General features: G+C 38.2%; 1 pseudogene; it reads left to right on the top strand.

Moving 5' to 3' along the window:
- The first annotated feature begins 2,830 nt into the window (after positions 1-2,830).
- On the top strand, positions 2,831-5,502 carry LOC139715927 (uncharacterized; annotated as a pseudogene).
- The last annotated feature ends 19,755 nt before the right edge of the window (positions 5,503-25,257 follow it).

The following is a 25,257-nucleotide window of genomic DNA, read 5'->3' as shown; positions in this document are numbered from 1 at the left end:
TTGCTTGTTTTTGAGCGTGGAGCACTTAGCGCTGTAACTGTGACATGTGGAACCTTACATTTATTTCGTTTCTTAGAGGAAGGGTGGGGGGGGGGGTCAAGCTCTGGAGCCCGATGTACCTTGTATGAGGCCATAGTATTGTCGATGACTAGTTATCAGTGAATATGCAAATTAGCTTAATATAAGGGGCAAATCCATCGTTCGTGAGGTGTGGAGCACTGCGTCTGTTGTTGTCTTTTATTAGGAAGGTGAGGGTAGAGCCTTTACAAGCTATGAGATGTGTGGAGCGCTCAAGCTTTTGTTGTTGTTATCTTTTATTTGGAAGGTGAGGGCGGGTTCCTTGCAAGCGCTGTAACTATGAGATGTGAAGCACTACGTTTGTTCTTGTTTGTTTGTTTGTTTGTTTGTTTGTTGTTGTTTCTTTGAAGGTGAGGGTGGATGGAGCCTTTACAAGCTATCGGAGATGTGGAGCTCTCTTGTTGTCTTTCTTTTTAGGAAGATGAGGGAGGAGCCATTGCAGGCGCTGTGACTACGAGATGTGGAGGCTACAATTGTCGTTGTTGTTGTTGTTGTTGTTGTTGTTGTTGTTGTTGTTGTTGTTGTTGTTGTTGTCTTTTAGAAAGGGTGACCATCGTATAGAGCTTTATGCATGAATATATGTGCTGTAATAATGACCCGTTTCTTTTCGTGAAAATGCGACGCAACATTCCACGAAGTTGTTGCCTGGAGCCTCGTACGAAGTGTCGTGCAGCAAAGTGATCTTTATTATCGCTAGTTCATATTGTATCAATGAGTAGGATACATTGCATACGTAAAACATTGAAGTTTTTGAGGGCATAACGGATCATGATGTAACCTTTTAAGATAACAAAATACTCATACGTTGTAAATGACTAGAATCTATCTCGTTCGATTGGGCCTATATACACGAAGACAGAAAGAAAGAAAAATAAAAGCATCAACATATTCATACGTACGTGATATACATGTATGTATAGCTATTCAAATTACAAACCAAATATCTATACAAACGTACCCAGTCTTTCTCATGATACGATTTGGTTGATTAAGCAAAAATTAGATACAGCAGGGAGGTGAGACACTCACCTCCCTGGATACAGTTTAGTCTTTGAGCAACTCAAACGAAACCGTCATCAAGCATCACTTGAATCGTAGACTATTTCGACAATATTTCGTATATATGCTGTTGAATATGAATACGTACTTTATCCAGTATTTCCCTAATGATTATGCGTGACAGTCACATAACTAAATTGAACACCATACGTGAACTAGACTACCAGTATATATATTTTTTAATGATGCGTGTGCTGATCAACATTTTGATTGTGCAAGCTTGCAATGCGCAAACATGGAGGCAGAGGTTTGAAAGTGTCTGCACATAACGCAGTGGTATCTTTGTACAGTGACCAGAAAGGTCAATGGTATTACGTAACCCGTAGGAAATGACTTCCCTCCATGAAGTGGGGCGGTGAATTCAAACTTCCTTTACTCCAGTTGAGGTTCATTCGGCCTTGGTGGTTGTGGAGCATATCGCTTGCATTCATACCCACAGATATTCAGAGTGACCAATTTTTACAGAGACAATTTTATTGAGTTTTCCTCTGAACTTGAATAAGAGAAAATACCGAGCTTAGGGAAATTTCTTCATTGCGTCGTACCACGCTAAATTAGTAGTGAAGATAAAAGTGCATGGCCGTTATTTTCACTTTGGAGTAGATTAAAACATTATATAACATAATACTGGATTGATCGCTCTCATCGTGTTTCCCGCTAAAACACTGAATTGGCGCATTTTTTTTTTCCTGCGATAGTTGCTTACGCTGATGATGTCGATGGATGTTTGCAGTTTTGTTGACGTGGTATGCTGCTTCTAAGCAAAGAAGTACAAATCGAACGAACAATCAAAGAGCAAACAAATAGATAAACAATAACAACAGAGAAGATTAAGATACGATAGCCAATTATCTAAGTTTTATACATCGAAACATCAGTGAGTATGATCTTGTAGTGAATCAGACTGAATTGAATGTGCATTTTGCTCATTCGTTCATATTTAATGCGTTACGCAATTTTAGTCGTTACATTATGTGTGTTAAAAGGTGTTAGAGATTCTTTTTTCTTTGCGTTGTTGATTTTTTCCCCGCAATAAGTCAAAAAAGTTTAAAGTTTGTTATCGTTTGTTTGTTTACGCATCAACATACTTGTCCTCACTCCGCGTGTAAAAGTACATGTCATGTGTCGCTATACATATGTTTGGTGAAACTGTTTTCTCCATTTTGTGGTTACGTATATTTGCTGAATAAAGATTTTCTTCGTATTTGCTGCATACACTTTTTTTTTTCCAGATTCCTACCAAGAATACGATAGATTTTTTTTTTCTCGTAATATGATTCCAGTAGGCCTACTCACGCCATTCAACAACACTCACATATCACAATTTTATGCCGACAAGCAACAATACCATTGAAAAAGCCTGTGCGTTGTCTGGGGCCATGTATAACAGTGTATACTAGCTGATGGAATGGGAGCAGTGGAAGTGTATAATTTCCTGTCTGAACACGTCAGCAGTGAAATCATCCAAGCGTGTGATGGTATTACGTAATATTCAGGAAATACCCTACATCAAGGGAGTGGAGTGAGAGATTTAAATACACGCTGTTACCCAACCAGTTCATTTTACCTTGGGCATTCGTGGAGCAAAGACTTCTGAAAGCTGAGGGTAGTAACCTTATTAACATGCACGCTGTACATATATTCGGATTCTAAAGTTATCTCTGACGAGCTCATTTTGTGATTCAAAATCATGATGGAGAACAACCCTTTTCCATTCAGTTGTGAATTTTGTAGCGCGGAGTTTACGGTGAAAAGGAATTTGACGCGTCATCATCGCATGTTCCATCATGGGCAGAGAGTTTTGCACGTTTGTGATACTTGTGGAAAAGCCTTTAGTCGACTTGATAGTCTAAAACGTCACATGAAAACACATCAGGATTCCAGCACTGAGTTAAAACCCGATCAGGACAACCAGCGACCAACTTGCTCACAATGCAAAGCACAGTTCCTAGAACAGAAGCACCTTGAGAAACACATGAAATTGCATCTCCCAAAGGAAACCTATCTCTGTCACACCTGTGGACAAATATATCACCATCGTGCAAAATTTATGAAACACATCAATTCGCACCGTAAACCGATTCCTCACAAGTCATCGAAAAAGCGTGTTGCCGATCAGCAGTTGTCAAATCATGCAAAAGGTAAGTAAGGAAATAATCAAATTTCTTTTGGGATAGTATGAAACCGGGCCCGAAGCTTGATATGAATGTTGAAGATGTTTAACTATATTTTGTATTCATGAACCTAAATTAGGGCTTTACAGTTAGTTATTTGCCCTTTGCAAGTAAATTCAGTCAAGTTGTTACAAGGAAAAAAAAAAAGAAGCTAATATACTGTTCATAAGGCATTTTGCAGTGATTAATTAATACCAATGTTACACAGACACACACACACACACAATAAAAAATGAAAATACTACATGCAAGTGAGATATGCTTTATTAAAATAAGGCTAAGATACATGCATAATACCAACTGAAGCATCCTACATGGTTAGGTTTTGGCTTTTGTTTTGTTAGTTTTGACAAGTAACCTCGGAAAGGGCGAATTTTGTCAAACTTAGTCCGGAACAGCTATTCAATCCTATTGAGATGTTTCTATTTGTGATGTTGCAATTATAGGTTTTAAGAGTTAAGAGGTTTTTATGATTTCGTGTCATTCGTCCTCTAAAAAAAATACTTTGACACCGCTGAGCTTGATAGACTCAATTCAATTTTCAGATCCTTCATTTACACACACATACCCACACACATACCCACACACACATACACACACAAAAGCAGAATGTTGTTTGCAGTTTCCTGAATACTCTCCTGATTTTACTTGCGGAGCATATTTTGACCTATATACGTTCTATACACTGATTTAATGTAAGATCATACCTCTCGTAAATCGAGTGCTGGTTGATCTCCTCATTTCCCCCACGTGTCAAGAAGCATAGATTTTATGCCTCGATCGAGACAAACGATTTCATCATAATCCACACTGTGCTTCTAGCCTGTATTATGTATTCTATATTTTGTCGTAGGACGTCGTCAACAACCCAACTTGATGCCAATGATTAACCTTCCTCCATACATCGACCCTGAAAGCTGCGCTGCCCAAGTGTACAGGGAACATTGGCTTGACATTCGAGACAGACAGTCGTTTGGCAGAGTTCATCGCTTTTACAACTTTCATCTTCCAAACCTTAACAACGAAATTCTTCGAGAAAAAGCGCAAAAAAGTGTTTGAACAGCAGTCTTCAGTTTTCAAGATTAATGCGTCTTACGGTTTTGTACTCTGTAACAATGAAACTAACGAGTGTCGGTATTTCTACGCCAGTAGAAACACTAAAGTACTCAACGAACCTACCCTCGTTACTGACAAATCGTCATTTCAAGAGTTTCTGGATACATTTCTGAAAGAAGATGTTCTGGAATATGCTCGAACACTTCGCCCAATTCCAAATGGGTGGTTCAGCATATCACAAATGTTACATTTTTTGTGTTTTGTATCACAGATCATCCCATTGGCCAAGGGATAGATCTCCCAGATTATGTACAAAATAACAGAGCTATTGTATCTCTAGTAAAGAGCCATAAAAACAGTCAGATGTATACCGATAATTTATGTCTTTTTAGATGTTTAGCTCTCTTTCAGGGGGAAAAGTCTGACGGTCTTGAAACCAAGGCCAAAAAATTGCTGAAACAGTATACAGGCCTACCTCATGTTTCCACCTCAGAGTTTTCAGGCGTTAGACTCGGTCATTTGAGTAAAGTGGAAGAGTTCTTCAAGATCAATATTATGGTGTATGAGTTACAACCAGTAAAATGTAGTGATGAAGAAGGTGTGACGGAAAGTGAAAAGAAACTGGTAGACAATGATAATGTAACAGTAGCCGCTAAACTCGTCGACGGGGACTGGACAAATTTCCAGATACTATGTATGTAAATCTATACGAAAATCATTTCAGCTTCATCACAGATATTGAACAATATTGCCAAAACTTCCATGCCGCACATGCGGCAAACTTTGGAAAACTGGGAAATCACTCCATCGACACGAAAAAATATGTACTTCTACAGCCACTAAGCATATTTTCCCTAAGGGAAGAGCTACATTTCACAACACCTTGACAATATGGGAAGAGTTGGCTGATGAAGGGATTCTGGTTGAAGAAGAGCGCAGATACTTTCCTTATTTTGCTACCTTCGACATGAGTCCTATCTAGAAAAGATAGAAAACAACGACATGAATGATACCCCCACTGACAAATTAGAGTATATCTCTAGACATATTCCGATGAGTGTACGCGTTAACTCAAATGTTCCCGGATACACAGAACCATTTTGTCAAGTGTCCGATGGAGACTCACAAAAACTAATCGATGACACTGTGATATATATGTTAGAAATCAGTCGTCGTTCTTATTCTTTGCTTCAGTCTTTCTACAGAAAAATTAGATCTAAAAATACAAGAATTTGAAACCTCGCAAAAGAAAAACAAAGAAAACCTAAGAAAGCAACCCATCTCATGAGACTAAAGCAACGATTTGTCAATCACATCGAAGAACTGCCTGTGATTGGGTTTAATTCGGGGAGGTATGACATTAATGCCATTAAACAATTTCTCTATCCTTCGCTTTTGAAGTATGATTCGGTCGACTTTATCATAAAGCGAAACCATAATCACATGGCTCTGAAGTCGCAACATCTCCAGTTCTTAGATATTTCAAATTTTCTTGCCCCTGGATTTTCGTACGCAGCATTTCAAGCTTTCAGGGATAATCTCAAGCATACCTCCTTTTCAAGAGAGCAGTATGAATACTGTCAGCGCATCTGGAAAGAAAATAACATGTCTTGTCTGAGAGATTATTTGATATGGTACAATAATCTCGATGTAACACCTTTCATTGAAGCTGTGGAGAAGATGCGTGAGTTCTATATGAATCTCAAAATCGATCTGTTCAAAGACGGTATTTCAGTTCCTGGACTTACCATGAAGTATCTGATGAAATGTAGCCCAGATGCACACTTTAGCTTGATCTCGGAGAAAGATAAGGATCTCTATTACACATTTCGTGATAATTTGGTGGGAGGTCCGTCTATCATTTTTCATAGGTATCATGAGCGTAATGTAACAAAAATTCGTGGGGGTAAGCCATGTAAAAAGATAGTTGGTTTTGATGCAAATGCGTTGTATCTACACGCAATTATGCAAAGAATGCCAACAGGCCACTATGTAAGACGACGGATCGAGAATGACTTTAAGCCAGAAAATAGGCATCCGATCTCCCAAGAGTGGTTAGAATATGAAAGTTTTTGTCGACAAATTCCCATTCGACATGCCGGTAACCATTCTGAAAAGAAAATCGGACATCTCCAGCTTCCCGTGGATGGTTTTTGTGCCGAAACCAAACAAGTATTTGAATTTCATGGATGCTACTTCCATGGGCATTCTTGTCATCTCAATAAAGGTCGTACAAGGAACACTAAACTGGGAAAAACTATGGAGGAACTGTTGGAAAAAACTGAGGAAAAACAGCGGTACGTACAAAGTCTGGGTTACGAGTACATTTCCATTTGGGAATGTGAGTATAAAGAAATGCGCAAAACTGATCCCAAACTAAGCGCTTTTCTCACGGAAAGGTTTCCTCCTCCTAAATACCGTCATGGGTTGACCCAAGAGAATCTTCTCTCTGCTATTCAACATGGTGCTCTCTTTGGGTTCGTTCAGTGTGATATCCATGTGCCTGATCATCTCAAAGAACACTTTTCAGAAATGTGCCCAATTTTTAAGAATGTAGACATATCTAGAGAAGATATCGGGGACGTGATGGGATCCTACGCCAAGGAACATGACATCATGAACACTCCTAGGCGTAGCTTAATTGGTAGTATGTTTGGTCAAAACATTCTACTGTACACACCTCTACTCCAATGGTATCTTCGCCATGGGTTGGTCGTATCCAAGATACACCAGTTTGTGGAGTACAAGCCCGTTGCCTGTTTCAAACACTTTGGCGAAAGCGTGTCAAATGCTAGACGTAGGGGTGATATTGATCCCTCTAAAAGCATTATAGCTGACACCATGAAACTCATCGGCAACTCGTCTTATGGTAAAACAATAACAAATAAGGAAAGACATCGAAACGTCAATGTTTGCGATGGGAAGAAAGCCGAGAAACATGTTAACGACACATTTTTCCGGGACTTGAACCCCATCTCAGACAATTGTTACGAGGTTGATATGGCGAAGAGAAAGATTAACATGGACCTTCCTGTTCAAATCGGTCATGCCGTCTACCAATTAGCGAAACTACGTATGCTTCAGTTTTATTACGATTTTCTCTTGGAATACGTGGATTTGTCAGACTTTCAAATGTGCGAAATGGATACTGACTCCGCTTATATCGCCATTTCGTCTGAGTCGTTCGATAACATAATCAAACCCAATATTAGACACAAGTATGAAAACAACAAGGCAAACTGGTTCCCTCGAAACGATACCCCCGAGAACGCTCGATATGACAAGAGGACACCTGGGTTATTCAAAGTAGAGTGGGAGGGGGATGGGATAATAGCACTTTGCAGTAAAACATATTACTGTTTTGGTCCTACTGACAAATTCAGTTGTAAAGGGGTCAACAAGAAGCAAAATGACATTACGAAAGACACGTACCTGCAGGTACTCCGTTCAAAGGTTGCTGGTAGTGGCGTCAACAAGGGATTTCGCGTGGTCCAAAACGGAATTTCCACTTATTCACAAATTAAGAATGCCTTTACCTACTTCTATCCAAAGAGAAAGGTATTGGAAGACAACGTTTCAACTACCTATTTAGACATTTAACGATAAAGTGAAGGTGTTGTCATTAGATCATTCTCTCTATACATGTACATTTTGTTATCTTTGTTTGCTTGTTTTGATATTGGCTAGCTAGTGTCACTGCACGCTCTTAATAATGAAAGGAACTGTATCATACAGTAACGTCACATCTCAGTGTCATCGGTTAGTCGTTGGTAACCTACGCTTATGTGAAATGCTTTTGACATTCCTTTTTTTTCTCTCTCTCTCTCTGAGTGATGATTACATTGAATGTTTCATTTTATAAGTGTATTTGTCATGTACTGCGTATTTTTGACTCACGTACACGTAGTATGGCAAATCATTAAAACCGATGGTTATACCATCAATCAACCCAGACCTTATGTCAAAACTGACTTCCTAAATGGTACATTACAGAAAACTATTCTATGACATAAAACTGATTAAAACATGGCCCCATCTATGAATTCTGCAGTGTAAAGATATGTTTTGTCGTCATTCGTGTGATTATTAACGCAGGTGCTGATGTACTGTTGTATAAGTCTCATTTATGTCTTTGATAGAGTGAAGTGTATTACATGTATTAGTTTTTTCTTCGAAACGCAGGTTACAACATGTACATATAAAGATACGGGGCAGAATTGTTGTAAATACAGGTGTTGTGAAAAGATGTATTACTCGTACACCAAGAGTCAATGGACACGCATGTTTTCTTTAGTATAATCATCATAATATACAAGTATACAAGCTAACACAATTAATGTACATCAAGAAGAAGAAAAAAAAAACTTGTTCACAGTCTTTTCTATGTTTCGACCACTTCATATTGTATGTAGTTGTTTTCCATAACTTACGCTCGTATTGTTTAGTGATCGTATTCTATTTAAAAAAAAAAATAAGAGTAGAGTGTTAACTCTATTAGTCTAACAATTGTCAATTTGTCATTGGTGTTTTGATTTTATAAACTGTATTGTTATCACTACAGGAATTTACACTGTCATTTTGTTCTTGTAAGAAAATAACCGATGCGTTTGTATTTTCATAACTTTTGTAGCCGTAAGTCAATGATCAACGATAATGCATAATATCGTAAATCAAAACGCCAAAGCAATGTTTGAATAACAAAGGCTTAAGTTTGGTCTTGCATATACAGGTGGTTGCATCGACTGTTGATACGAATTTACAGTCACTTATTTTTATTACCGTAAATTAGCAGAAAAGGCTTTTACAACATTCACAGTCTATATATTTGTAAAATGTTTATATTCTTATATGTGACATACATCAGGCTATGCGTGGAGATAACGTTCCTTCAGGCAAAGCACTGGAAATGCAAATGGCAAAGTATCTCATCAGACGAAAAGATGTAAATACATTCAACATTCTACAAGGAAACCTATCAATGTATTTCGTGTAAAAGTGTTTTCAATCGTATTCATTCTCAAAACGGTTGACTTTTAATTCAGTTGTTAATTGTTGTTGGTGAAAATGTACTGCATTGTTTTTTGGCACAATATTTTTTTTTTCTATGCTAAGAAATGATAACGTGTTCGTTTCTATTTTCAATATTTTGTGCAGTTGTCAGACAGAATTTTGAAAACGAGTAATCACCTAGTGTACATATGCATGAAAATGTCGATCAAAACACAAACGCAAAGTATCCCATATGGGATAGTGTAACAGAAGTATGATATCGGTTGTTGTATCGATTGCGCATGCAAGTTTCTAGTAACTAATTCTTATTAGCTGTACATACAAATAAGTTCATGCGTAGTCTTTAAATCACTAAAGTCTGAAAACATATTAATTGTTAATATACGTGATCTGTAAAAAAAAAAAAAAAAAAAAAAAAAAAAAAGGTTGTTCTGTGTATGAAATTTTAATCGATGTTTCCGCATTACAAGAAACCCATGTATTTTGCAAAGTGATGTACCCTAATAAAAAAAAAAAGAATTGTATCTATCTATAAAATACCAAAATGTTGCGGTCTTTCCCTCAATCCTTCCTGAAACCAACGATCTGTTTGATGCATCCTGCTTGTGTGAGTGTTGTTGAATGGCATGAGTAGGCATACTGGAATCTTATTTCGAAAAAAAAAAAAATCTATACGTATTTTTGGTAGAAATTTACAACAACAACAACAACAAAAAAAAAAAGTGCATGCAGCAAATACGAAGAAAATCTTTATTCATCAAATATACACGACAAAATGGAGAAAACAGTTTCACCAAACATGTATAGCGACACATGACATGTACTTTTACACGCAGATCGAGTTAGGACAAGTATGTTGATGCGTAAACAAACAAACAAACGATAACAAACTTTAAACTTTTTTGACTTATTGCGGGGAAAAAATCAACAACGCAAAGAAAAAAGAATCTCTAACACCTTTTAACACACATAATGTAACGACTAAAATTGCGTAACGCATTAAATATGAACGAATGAGCAAAATGCACATTCAATTCAGTCTGATTCACTACAAGATCATACTCACTGATGTTTCGATGTATAAAACTTAGATAATTGGCTATCGTATCTTAATCTTCTCTGTTGTTATTGTTTATCTATTTGTTTGCTCTTTGATTGTTCGTTCGATTTGTACTTCTTTGCTTAGAAGCAGCATACCACGTCAACAAAACTGCAAACATCCATCGACATCATCAGTAAGCAACTATCGCAGGAAAAAAAAAATGCGCCAATTCAGTGTTTTAGCGGGAAACACGATGAGAGCGATCAATCCAGTATTATGTTATATAATGTTTTAATCTACTCCAAAGTGAAAATAACGGCCATGCACTTTTATCTTCACTACTAATTTAGCGTGGTACGACGCAATGAAGAAATTTCCCTAAGCTCGGTATTTTCTCTTATTCAAGTTCAGAGGAAAACTCAATAAAATTTTCTCTGTAAAAATTGGTCACTCTGAATATCTGTGGGTATGAATGCAAGCGATATGCTCCACAACCACCAAGGCCGAATGAACCTCAACTGGAGTAAAGGAAGTTTGAATTCACCGCCCCACTTCATGGAGGGAAGTCATTTCCTACGGGTTACGTAATACCATTGACCTTTCTGGTCACTGTACAAAGATACCACTGCGTTATGTGCAGACACTTTCAAACCTCTGCCTCCATGTTTGCGCATTGCAAGCTTGCACAATCAAAATGTTGATCAGCACACGCATCATTAAAAAATATATATACTGGTAGTCTAGTTCACGTATGGTGTTCAATTTAGTTATGTGACTGTCACGCATAATCATTAGGGAAATACTGGATAAAGTACGTATTCATATTCAACAGCATATATACGAAATATTGTCGAAATAGTCTACGATTCAAGTGATGCTTGATGACGGTTTCGTTTTGAGTTGCTCAAAGACTAAACTGTATCCAGGGAGGTGAGTGTCTCACCTCCCTGCTGTATCTAATTTTTGCTTAATCAACCAAATCGTATCATGAGCAAGACTGGGTACGTTTGTATAGATATTTGGTTTGTAATTTGAATAGCTATACATACATGTATATCACGTACGTATGAATATGTTGATGCTTTTATTTTTCTTTCTTTCTGTCTTCGTGTATATAGGCCCAATCGAACGAGATAGATTCTAGTCATTTACAACGTATGAGTATTTTGTTATCTTAAAAGGTTACATCATGATCCGTTATGCCCTCATAAACTTCAATGTTTTACGTATGCAATGTATCCTACTCATTGATACAATATGAACTAGCGATAATAAAGATCACTTTGCTGCACGACACTTCGTACGAGGCTCCAGGCAACAACTTCGTGGAATGTTGCGTTGCATTTTCACGAAAAGAAACGGGTCATTATTACAGCACATATATTCATGCATAAAGCTCTATACGATGGTCACCCTTTCTAAAAGACAACAACAACAACAACAGCAACAACAACAACAACAACAACAACAACGACAATTGTAGCCTCCACATCTCGTAGTCACAGCGCCTGCAATGGCTCCTCCCTCATCTTCCTAAAAAGAAAGACAACAAGAGAGCTCCACATCTCCGATAGCTTGTAAAGGCTCCATCCACCCTCACCTTCAAAGAAACAACAACAAACAAACAAACAAACAAACAAACAAGAACAAACGTAGTGCTTCACATCTCATAGTTACAGCGCTTGCAAGGAACCCGCCCTCACCTTCCAAATAAAAGATAACAACAACAAAAGCTTGAGCGCTCCACACATCTCATAGCTTGTAAAGGCTCTACCCTCACCTTCCTAATAAAAGACAACAACAGACGCAGTGCTCCACACCTCACGAACGATGGATTTGCCCCTTATATTAAGCTAATTTGCATATTCACTGATAACTAGTCATCGACAATACTATGGCCTCATACAAGGTACATCGGGCTCCAGAGCTTGACCCCCCCCCCCCCCACCCTTCCTCTAAGAAACGAAATAAATGTAAGGCTCCACATGTCACAGTTACAGCGCTAAATGCTCCACGCTCAAAAACAAGCAAACAAACAAGCGAATAAACAAAAGGCAAGTGTAGCGTTCTACATCGTTCTGATAGTCACACCACTTGTAAAGGCTCCACGAACCATGGATTGATGTTCATGGAAAGCTAATTTGCATATTCACTGATAAATCATCGGCAATATTTTGGCCTCATACATATGTATCAAGCCCAACAGCTAGAACTCTTACCTTTCCTCTAAGAAACGAAAATAAATGTAACGCTCCACATTAATAGTCACAGCGCTATATAAGGTTCTACGCTTACCCTCCTAAAACAAGGAAACATACAAACAAAGAAAAAAAAAAAGCAAGTGTAGCGCGCCAAACCTGATAGTCATACCGCTTGTAAAGGCTCCACGAACGATGGATTGGTGTTCATGGAAAGCTAATTATTTTGCATATTCACAGCTAATTATTTTGCATATTCACCGATAAAACGTCGGTCATACTCTGGCCTCATGCGGAGTATGCATCAGGCTCCACAGCTAGAACTCTCACCTTTTCTCGAAGAAACAAAATAAATACAACGCCTCACAACAGTCACAACGCAAAAGGCTCCACGCTCACTTCCCTTTAAAAAAAAAAAAAGTCAACAACAAGCTAATTTGCATATTCGCTGATAAATCATCGGCAATACTATATAGATTTCTCACCTTTCCTCTAAGAAACGAAATAAATGTAACGCTCCACATTATAGTCACAGGGCTAAAGGCTCCACGCTTACCTTCCTAACCAATCAAGCATAAAAAAAAAAAAAAAAATGAGTGTAGCGCTCCACATCTGATAGTCACCGCGCTTGTAAAGGCTCCACGAATAAAGGATTTGCGTTTATGGAAAGCTAATTTGCATATTCACAGATAAATCATCGGTGATATCACGGCCTCATGCATGTGCATCAGGCTCCAGAGGTAGAACTCTCACCCTTCCTCTAATGCTCCACATGTCATAGTCACAACACCAAGGCTCCACGCTCACTTTCCTTAAGAAAAGTCAACAACAACAACAGCAAAGGTAGTGCTCCACATCTCATGGTCGCATCGCTAGCCGAGGCGCCACACAACCAACATTCACGTTCATTGTACGCTGATTTGCATATTTACAAAAAAAAAAAAAACAAACATCATTAGAGATACTTAAACTCATGCATACTCATAAGGCTCCACATAGTGTACTCGCCTTTCCTCAACACACGAATGTCATATCGCTTGCCACACGCAAGGCTCCACTCTACGATAGATTCACATCTGACAGTGGCACGCTGATTTACATAGTCGAGAAGTAATCAACATAATTAACATTAATATTAACGAACAAAAATAATCTGCTAAAAATATCATATCAAAATACCCGTGCGTATCAACAACACAGTGCGTCTGACGGCTAAAAACATCAAGCTTTCATAATCTTGTCGGAAGGATGCATTCATTCCCCCCTTATTAACGCTATCTAATCCTACCAGGAAATAATGGCATCATACATATTCATGTAGATGCCATCTCATGCATATTCATTATATGACCTCATCTCATGCATATGCAAATCATGGTGGAGCACCCTTGCTCCACCTGCTCCACCGGGGTATGAAAGGGTACGTATATATACTACTTCTGTAAAAATCTTATGAAAGGAAATCTTAACTTATGATCATATTATAAGTATGGCTAGAATAATCTATGAAGTGTTGCCAGTGCTGTGCTCAATACCCAGACTCAGCTGTTTTACACTTAATTCTTATTTTCAAATACACTTTATTTGAAAAGTTCTATGTACAATTTCAAAACAAAACAGAATGGAAGAACAGCGAATGATCTGCAAGTTGCAGGTACAGAGTTGTAGTCCTTGCGTAATTACAACTCGAGATTTTTTTCTCCAGGACAGATCGATTCATGATTATCTTAAATTAATGAATTATAAATTTTAGTAGTGCTAGACACGTATAGCTCACCTGCTCCAATATTGGTGCCACCTGACGCTGTGGAAGGGAGAGCATTCTCGAGAGATGTTCTGGTTTCGGTAGAGTCAATCACAGTAATGGGCTTCACCACCGTGGCGGCCACAGCAAACCTGACTATACCTACTCTGGATCCATCGGGAAGCACATTTCTGATGAGGTATGAGGACGACTGGCAACAGAAAAAAAAAATAATGATAACACATACTGTGCTCAACCTGCAGGCTAAGGCCTCCCTTCCACATGGTTACCACGAATAACTGCAGTCCTACAATCGACGAATTCTTTTATGTCATGCACCTCTTCCCCCGTCTGTATTTAAGGAACATAAAACTATATAAGCATTCGTCAAAAGTGACAATGAACCATCCGTAGGACAGTTTGTTATTCACGTGCCGGGCATTCATGCTGATTTACGCACTGTGAGCTCTCATCTTCTGTACGATTGCTGAGTCAATAACCACTGCATGCCAGTACTGATCGTTTCATCAAAAAAACCAGTGTTGACGCATCGCTACGCTCCATTTTGTCAAAACATATATTCTATGGTCTATTATGTACTTCCTGATGAAAACTGATTCGTATTATTCGTGGTTTATACCCAAGTACGGATTACAACTGTCAGTCACCATTTTTCCAGTATGTGTGGGACCTTTACACGGAGTTTTGCACCTCCTCATTGTTCTGACTCGTATAGGCCTATGTATCTTTCTTAGTAGACGTCAGCCATACCTGTCTCAGAAGTTCTAGTCTCTCCGGAAATTGAATCATTGAGCCTGATGTATCCAAGATTAAGATCGTCGTGATTTGTGGGCTGTCTTTCAAAACGATGAATTCAGGTGTGGTGTCATCTCGTAATACAGGGTCAATATCGTTGGCTCCTTCGAAATCCTTGTGTTCCATGATAACCTTTCGAAGTAGTTTGAAATGAGGTGAGGTGAGGAAAATAGATATCTCATTAACGTGTGAAGGTCAGGTGATTGTGCTTGCAAGTAACAGTTATGTAAGCCCTATTAGTACTTGTAACACAACGTAGGGGCCTAATAGATTGCATTTGTCATTGTCATTACCATACGTTATTGTCCCCGCCGGGCGAGTTCGAGCAGGGGACTATGAAACGGGCTCCGTACGTGTGTGTGTCCGTGTGTCTGTCTGTCCGTCTGTCTGTCCGTGTGTGCGTCCGTGTGTGATCAAAATCTTCAATTTGCTACTTCTCTGTCATTTATGAGCCAATTTTGATTTTGTTTGCTTTATATGATAGCACTAAATGGGAGCTTTGAAATTCCTACACAGAATTTCAGTTGTGACCTTTGACCTATATTGTACATTTCGCTACAAAATGCTACTCCTTCGCCATTTCTAACCCGATTTCGATTCCGTTTGCTTTATGTGATGGCACTAGGTGAGGGCTTCAAAACACTACACAGAATTTTGACCTTTGGCTTCTTTGACCTTTGACCTTGATTTTTGACCTATATTGTACATTGGTTACAAAATGCTGCTCCTTCACCATTTCTAACCCGATTTCGATTCCGTTTGCTTTATGTGATGGCACTAGTTGAGGGCTTCAAAACTTCTACACAGAATTTTGACCTTTGACTTCTTGACCTTTGACCTTGATTTTTGACCTGTATTGTACATTTTGCTACAAAATGCTACTCCTTCGCCATTTCTAACCCGATTTCGATTCCGTTTGCTGTATGTGATGGCACTAGGTGAGGGCTTCAAAACTTCTACTCAGAATTTTGACCTTTGGCTTCTTTGACCTTTGACCTTGATTTTTGACCTATATTGTACATTGGTTACAAAATGCTGCTCCTTCGCCATTTCTAACCCGATTTCGATTCCGTTTGCTTTATGTGATGGCACTAGGTGAGGGCTTCAAAACTTCTACACATAATTTTGACCTTTGACTTCTTTTGACCTTTGACCTTGATTTTTGACCTACATTTTATTGTACATTGGCTACAAAATGCTACTCCTTCGCCATTTTGAACCCGATTTCGATTCCGTTTGCTTTATGTGATGGCACTCGGTGAGGGCTTCAAAACTTGTACCCAGAATTTTGACCTTTGACTTCTTTGACCTTTGAACTTTATTTTTTACCTATATTGTACATTTTGCCACAAAATGCTACTTCTGGCGGGGACATATATGACGCACCGCGTAATTTCTACTTTTCCTTGTTCTACTATGTTTTTGGATATCTCAGCCATTTCAAAACCAATTGTCATCTAATGAACTTCTTCTAATCTTAGATGTATGTTCTTTGATATTTCATAAAAGTGATTTCTAATTATTTCGCAAAAAGTTAAAACCTGAATCCTTATCTCAATCAAAACTATACCATCCCTTTAACAAGTATTGGACGAGGCCCTGGCCCGACTATGTGTATTGCTTGATACTACAGATACTAGGAATCCCTGTAAGAGCTTTCTCTCAAGTCTTTGGTGCTACTCCAATCTCTTCCGTAGCAAAGTCGACAAATAACGTCATCAATGCATTCCATCGCAGTTTTCCTTGATTCAATGAATCCGCGGCCACACCATTCCTTCCTGTATAGTTAGCACTGCAGCGTTGAGCTACATCAGATGTAGCCCTGTGGTAGCAGAATTTCCCCGTTCCCATTCAGCTTCTGCTACACTTCAATTTGATGCTTGCACAAGTTTGTTGAGCAAAATATTCCCTTAGCGAAGTGAAAACTTTGAGAATTGAAACGAAAAACTCCACATGTAATTAACTTTGAGCGAATGTGTTCGCCGTCACTGGTGTAAATATCAGGGTGTCACAATCCTGTTCATGCCCAGAAAGGGCAGAGTTAGATCAATTGGGCAATGCCGACATAGGGAGACTTTTATTCCGTATTTGAAGCTTTGTATGGACTCAAGGTAATTTTGTTTCTTTCTTTCTTCTTTTGCCTATAGAGGATACGTGTTTGAGAACAGAAGATAACAATATCAAATAATTAGACATATCTAAAATTCTAGTAAGTATAATTCGTTTCACAGGGAAGAGAATGGCATTTTCGTCAATATGCGATGGATCATCGCTTACCTCCCAAACGCTTTTTTCCATGCACAGCCTATTCTGCCGGTTAGGTGCAAAAGCGTTGTGCTGGAACTCGTCGACGTCACTGTTGTCACAGAAGTGAACATTCTGCTCGGAGGGTATTTCAACATAGAATAAAAGAGAGAGAAAAGCGGTGGTAAAGATGCGAAATAGTGAACAATTATACAAGTTAAATCTGCTAAAACATTTTATAAGCATTCTTCGAAGCTTCCAATTTGAATGATTAGATGCCGTAATAGCAAGCCAAACGAAATAGCAAAAACTTCTCTTACTATTAAATGGTTGTATCAACAGCAACAACAATACCCCCCCCCCCCACAAAAACACACAAACAAACAAACAAACAAACAAAATTTTCAACATGACACAAAGTATGGTCAGGACGAATATAAATGCGAAGTGTAAAATTATTGAGATATTCTGTACGTCGTCGGGCAACATTCTAACGGCGAAATTGTCGTAATATATAGGCATTTCAATAGCTCTGTTGAACTTTGAAAACTTTCTTTTCGAAGTTGTAGGGAATTTTGATAAAAATAACGGTAATGATACAACAGTAATAATAACGATAATGATGATAATAAAAGTAATATTGATGATGATAATAATAATCGAATAGGAGTCTAAACTAAGGTAAGGAAAGACAAAATAATCCCACATATAAATCAACTTTACCGAAACAAATGGATGATAAGACAAAAACACTTTAAAATACACCGGAAGTGGAATTTATCAAAATTTCATTTCATCGATTCCCCCCCCCCAAAAAAAAAAATGACTTGCAAATTTTGAAAACTTGCCCTTCTGTCTTTTATGTGTGCTCACTCGTGCATTATCTAATAAATCGTGCTCACATTCACACCTGTGAGGTTAGTCAGTAAAGGCAGGACACACATTCACCTGTGAAATTATTCTACTCAAAACTTCTTTGAAAACTTACATATGTTAGATTTGGGGATGCTTTTCTCATTTTATACAGCTGTTTTGAAATGATTAAAGATGAAGCTAATACGAGTCGAAAATTACGTTACTCACCCTTGGTAGATATGCTTTGTACATGAGAGAACCCTGATCTCGGGTAGCTGCGTCTTCGACAAACCTGCAAAGCGATGGATCGGGTAACCCATCGGATCCCACCGAGTTGCAATCCCGGCCATTGAAAACATTTTGTATACGTCCTGGATAACAGATAAATCACTTATCATTACTACTCATAATACGGGTTGTTGAGACTGGTTGATAAGACGGGTTGATATTTATGGCATAAGAAAGTTGCACTTGTCAAAACTATTTCCGATGGCACTGAATATGTACAGTGTCTCTTGATTGCTTACACGCAAACGCACACATGAACTAATTTCAATCTTGCTGAATGATAATGCCTTGATTGATCATTGATTGATCCTATCTTGAGTTTAGATTTACCAATCACATCACCAGTAACTAGGAACAACAAAATAAAAGTCATCAAGTTCACATTCATGTTAGCAACAATGTAAAACTGTTCTTGTTGGTGTTCCCCAACACTATACAAAAGATGCAGCTGGATTAGTACTTTGTCTAACAGTAATAACGTATTTCTCGGAACAAGATGCCTGAATCTAGAAAAAGAATATCTACTCCCGAGCAAATTATTTTCCCAAAGTTTGATGTGTCTGTACATGTGGTGTGATTATCAATCATCTTTCCGACAAAAGATGTCTTATCCTTCTTAAGTAATTTATACATCCCGATATCTCAAGGGTATCTCACATGACTATGGGAAAAACCGTATTTGCTTCTTTTTTTAACCACGCCATTAGTTTAGGAAGAAACGGTATAGAGAGGTACGATGGAACCTACTTAAAAGCAAGCTTGTTGTGTGTAGGTCCCATGCAACAGAAGCTTAGTATGAAGTGTGGGATTAGGAGCGCAGGTACAACTTCCCAGCAAACACATAACGTTTTCAGAACGTTTCCTCAACTTTTTTTTGAAGATTTCGTACGTCTTCGTAAAAAACGGACATTTCTATAAAATACATATATAACATTATAGTTTGGACTTAGCGTTTACCGCAAAGCACAGTTTTATTTTTATTTTTATTTTTATTTTTTTTTTTTGGGGGGGGAACGTTTTAGAAATGTCAATAGAGGTTAAAAAATGTTTTCATCGTGTCTGTTACGTCTTCGTCATTCGTTTTTGGTTTGTTTTGTCTTTTTCTTTTGCACAAAAAAATTAGGTCTGCAACGTCTCTGCCTTTCATGAACATTAAAAAGAAAAACGTTTTTTTTTTTTTTATTTTTTTATACGTCTTCGTAAATGTTTCGATGTATATCCATGGGCGTCACGGGGGCGGGGGGATGGTGCTCGGGTTGAACGCACCCCTCCTCCCCCCCCCCCCCCCCTTCAGACCCTTTAAAAAAAACAAACTTCAGTCTGCGAGCGACCTCAACGCTGGACTCTAAATGATTGTTCTTCTTTATTATCTTTATTATTATCATTATTATTATTATTATTTTGCACCAGGGACAAAAAGAAATCGCATCCCGGGCTCTGGCAGCACTGATGTTACTTTACTGTGTTTACTCTCTATCGACCGTACTGTATCCGTACGGTAATTCACTCACTGTGCAACGGATTATTGAATTTCAATTCTGAAAATGCAAAAGCTCCTTCGCGTGGGAGGGGGATACCCCTCCCACACCCTCCCCCGTTAGGTCTCCAACCATACACTTAGCAAACTTGGGGGATTGACAAATTTCAGAATATTTCATCAAAAAGCATGTTTTGCATGATACTTGAATTCAAATATATTCAAAAGTTCCCTCATCCTCTTTGATTTATGTTTCCCCCGCTCGGTTCCTACCCACAGATTAACAAGACTCGACACATTATATTATTATTACAATCATATTTACTGGACCCAGATATTGGCATGACCTCCCTCAAGATATTACTTCTTCCTTATCTCTATTCACTTTTAAACGCAAATTAAAACAGTTATTACTTAGTGGATATACACTACCAAGTTTTTAGCAACGTTTATTTTTTATACTCCCAGTCTTTTGTCCTTGTCCGCAGCACCAAGTTATCTAAGTTATTTAATGGTACCGATACATTTTTAAATATATAGCATTCTTTTTCAAACACCGCGAGATCCGCATACAGTCTGGTTGTGCGATATCTATACATGTGGTTCATTAGTTTATTCTTTATCGATATTTGTACTGGTATAATTTTATTTGGTCATACAAACATATCCGTTCTCCGTATAATTATATGCCTACAGAACCTACAGTTTAACAAGCGTTAAAGCTTTTATGTAGGCCCCATCATATTTCCGATACTTACTTGTGACTTCTTCATATGATATGACCAGGTACATTTGTGTATATGATCGTATATATTTTGTATTCTTGTTTTATTGTCAATAATTTTGTAATTTCATCATTGAGAAAGTGGAAATATGAAATAGATTTGAACTGAACTGAAATTTGGGGACTGTCAATTTTTCGGAGTACTTCAAAGAAGTGTGCATCAGATTGTTCTATTTCAATTCTAAAAATGCAAAAGCTTCGCCGTCTGGGAAGGGGCTATACCCCTCCAACACCCTCCCCCTGTCAACTTCTATGTATTACTAATGCCTACATAGTCATGTTCCACACGTGGAAACAAGGGCTGAAATGCCGCGAGTTATTAAAGCACTTATTTTTTTCCTCTCTTTTTTGATAGAAAAAAAAAACTTCACCAGAAGTGTGCACTAGAACGTTGAATTTCAGGTCTGAAAATGAAAAATCTTCCCCTCCCACACCCTCCCCCGCCCGGTCGCTCCGCTCCCTCGGGCTGATGCTATATTATACCTTCACGTTTTTGCCTCCCCCCCCCCCCCTATCATGAAAACGGATCGACGCCGTTGGAGTGGATTATGCAGAGAAAGTCATGTGCTAAAATGTGTTAGAATGAAAGGTTCATCATTGATTATTGTGACAATAATCATTATTAGGAGAAATAACATTTAAAGAGCGATCCTTATTCACTAAAAAATCACGATACCAATTAGCAGCCACTTATACTCTGTGTCTGGAAACATCATCAATGATTTCTTGTTTAAATAGTCAATAATTTGTAAGGGCAGTATGCATGATATGGGGTGCCCTTTACATTAGCGTATCCATCTTGCCCCCAGAACCTCCACGGTTAAGAAAAAAATCATATTGATGTGTTTTGTTTTGTTTCTTCGTTGTATATATTCGTTCAAAAGTCGAATTCCCTTAAATCTCCCTCCAGTTTGTGTGTGTGTGTGGGTGTGTTTGGAAGCGCATGGGGGGGGGGGGCAGAAGGGGCACTTGCCCCCTCCCAATATTTTTTGTGCTCCCTGTAACTAATAATTGATTGATTATTTAAAGACCAAAATGAACAATAAAGGCACTTTTCTCGTCTAAAAGTTGTCAATTTCATAACTGAAAATGCAAATTTTTTCGCACATAACAGGGCGAATAATACACTAACACTATACATTATTACATCTATACACTAATATTAAATTGAGTGTTCTATGGTAGCCTCGCGTCCTCGAGTGTGCCCCCTGAAACATACCTTTAGTAAACCTTAAATTTTCCTTTTCTTCTATGCTTCTATGCTCATATAAGAACAAATGGTATTGCTCGAACAATACGATCAAGTTTAAGCTTTTAATGAATACATTTCAGACGAATGGCAAAGTAAAAGTAGCTCGCTCCCCCTGCCCGTACTTAGTAAAATGAAAAGTTTTCAAAAGTTATGATCATAGTGCTTCGTAATGACTTTTTACTATGTTTTATTCCCTAGAAATTTGATTTTAAATGCTCTATAAACGCGACTTTTACACTCTGTTTTACTAAAAGTCCCTACCGTGGGAGGGGATATCCCCCCTCCCACACCCTCCCCTGCTCGGTCGCTTCGCTCCCTCGCCGAGGATCTCACACCGTCACATAATGTACCCCCCGTATATTATAATCATATAGTCCTTCACAGCAATTTGTTTTTACTGTGTTTAATTCCCTAGAAATTTGATCTAAAATGCTCTATAAACGCGACTTTTACACTCTTGTTTTTACAAAAAGTCCCACCGTGGGAGGGGGTATCCCCCTCCCACACCCTCGCCGAGGATCTCACACCGTCACATAATGTACCCCCGTATAGTCCTTCATAGCGATTCTTTTTTTAACTACGTTTAATTCCCTAGAAATTTAATTTACAAGTGCTCTGTAAACGCGACTTTATACTCTGTTTTTACAAAAAGTCCCTACAGTGGGAGGGGGTATCCCCTTCCCACACCCTCCCCCGCTCGGTCGCTTTGATCCCTCGCCGAGGATCTCACACCGTCACATAATGTACCCCCGTGTGTTACAATCATAGTCCTTCACAGTGATTTTTCCACTATGTAAAATGAATAGTTTTCATAAGTTATGATCATAGTCCAAGTTATTCATTCATTCATTCACTCATTCATTCATTCATTCATTCTTTATTGGTCTATGTCAGACATAGAAATTTGGCTTCCATTGACATTACATTGTACCAAAATGAACATGACAATACAAACACATTTTGCATAACAAAAATAATTACGTCTATAATAAGCACAATGAATACAAACAACACCCTACAATATAGGGCCTACATCTATATACAATATATCAGTTCTTTATAACCCCATATAACTCAAACTACTTCAACCCTTCTCAGCAACAATTTTCATAACAACCAGCAATGTCAAACATATCATAACTAAATAAAACCCCCTGAGGTTTCCTATAGAATTAAATAAGTACATCAAATCACTTATGATCATAGTCCTTCGCAGTGATTTGTTTTACGTTGTTTAATTCCTTAGAAATCTGATTTAAAATGCTCTATAAACGCGAATTTACACCTTTGTTTTGACAAAAAGTCCCTACCGTGGGAGGGGGTATCCCCCTCCCACACCCTCCCCCGCTCGCTCGCTCGCTCTCTCGCCGAGGATCTCACACCGTCACACAATGTACCCCCGTATAGTCCTTCATAGCAAAGATTCGTGTATATTAGTATACAATCACATGTATAATATGTACAATGTATAGCGTATATGTAAATGTACATGATGATGCAGGAGTCAATAAACAAAATATAAAAAACACTCACAGGTTACATTTAGTGTCAAAACGCACCCCCCCCCCTCCCCTTGGAAAAAAAAAAGGTAATGACGCCCCTGATATCATGTTGTGCATTTTTATAAATGTTCAAGAAAGAAAATCTAAAATTTGAAAACTAGTGAAAATAGGTAAAATACACGAAAATTTCAAGTATCTATGCTGGGTTCAAACTTTGCTACTGTGTTAATGATTGTACTTGCGTTATGTTCAGCTATTCACAATTTCAAATTAAGTTACGAAGAGGTGTTTTCATATTTTAATTGTTCTAACTAATATGTGTGATTCAATTTCAGCAACCGTCTGTTAATTCATTACAACATTTTGCCCGGTATATAAAAGAATGTGATACATAAACATTAGTGGGAATAGAATAGGATTATATATAGGATTAGAATTAGGATTAAGATACATAAATCCCAGATTGTGCCTATGTTTTGTCTTAACTATATTTTTTCTAATGCACAATACAAATCCACATTAGACATTCTTAAAACTTTTTGGACATTCTAGAATCTAGACGGTTTTTAAAGGCAATCTGCACTGTTAGAACGCTGTGTAAAATTTCGTTGTTTAAAATATTGTTGTTTAAAATTCTAAACAATGTTGTTTAAATATAGAAAATTGGAGCTTGATTGCCTTAAACAGCGGTTGTTTAAAAACAATTCGGAATGATTGTCCAAACAATTAAACATCGTTGTTTAGAAATTGATGGGCAAAAGTCATGTGAGAGTCATGAACCAATCAGAGCGCCTGCATGTATCCTTCGTCGCAATCGATCGGTCGCCGCCGGGCGCCGCGGCCACCTACCGCGCGACTCACACACACACACGTACATCACACGTTTATGTACGTATAGCTAGCATACAGCTCATACGCGGCTATTCATCATGATGGACGGCGGTGTCGATGACTGCAATGCAGCTATATGGAGTCACGAACATTCTCAGCAAATGGGGTCTAGCTATAGAAGAACTTTGCAGTCATTCCAAGGTATTTATTTATTTAACTGATAGTTACATCGCTTCATGCCCATCTGTAATTTGCATGATGTATGGGCAAAGCCATAGTCACGGCTCACGCTTTGGGTTCTTGGCCGGGCTGCGCTACGCCTCACCTTTATGCATGTAACGTTAGATCTAAGAAACTGTTAATGTACGTTAAGTTAGGTCGTCTGTACCGGTACGTACATTATGTTTTTCAACCAACTCGTGCTTGTATAAACACTTGCATAATTCAATCCTTACATACATTTTCAAAACTTCACATAAAATACGAATTTCTTTTACAAAAACTAATCTCTAAATCAGCGTACGGAATATTCCCATTGTTGACACAGTACAGTAGCCTATTCGTTGTACAGTATTCCCGGTTCTAACTTCTAAGTTGTAACAGGCACCGTATCACATCATGCACAATTATATAGGCGCAGTGTCCGAGTTCGATGATGTAGAAATCTAACACAACTAACAAGTTAGTTAGGCATAGGGTCTAACGTGACGGTTAGGGCCTATCTAGCTAGGCAATGCTAGGGCCTAGTCAAGGGCTAGGGCCTATATTTTAGACTGCTAGTGCTAACTAAGACTAAGTTCAATTACACAATGACATGTCTCGATCATTTCCTATGAATCCTACCTCA

The sequence above is a fragment of the Diadema antillarum genome, unplaced genomic scaffold (genome assembly GCF_040938485.1).
Source record: "Diadema antillarum isolate AM-2024a unplaced genomic scaffold, OU_Dant_1.0 scf00000057, whole genome shotgun sequence".
Taxonomy (NCBI): Eukaryota; Metazoa; Echinodermata; class Echinoidea; order Diadematoida; family Diadematidae; genus Diadema; species Diadema antillarum.
This window is presented reverse-complemented; position numbering and strand designations above follow the sequence as displayed.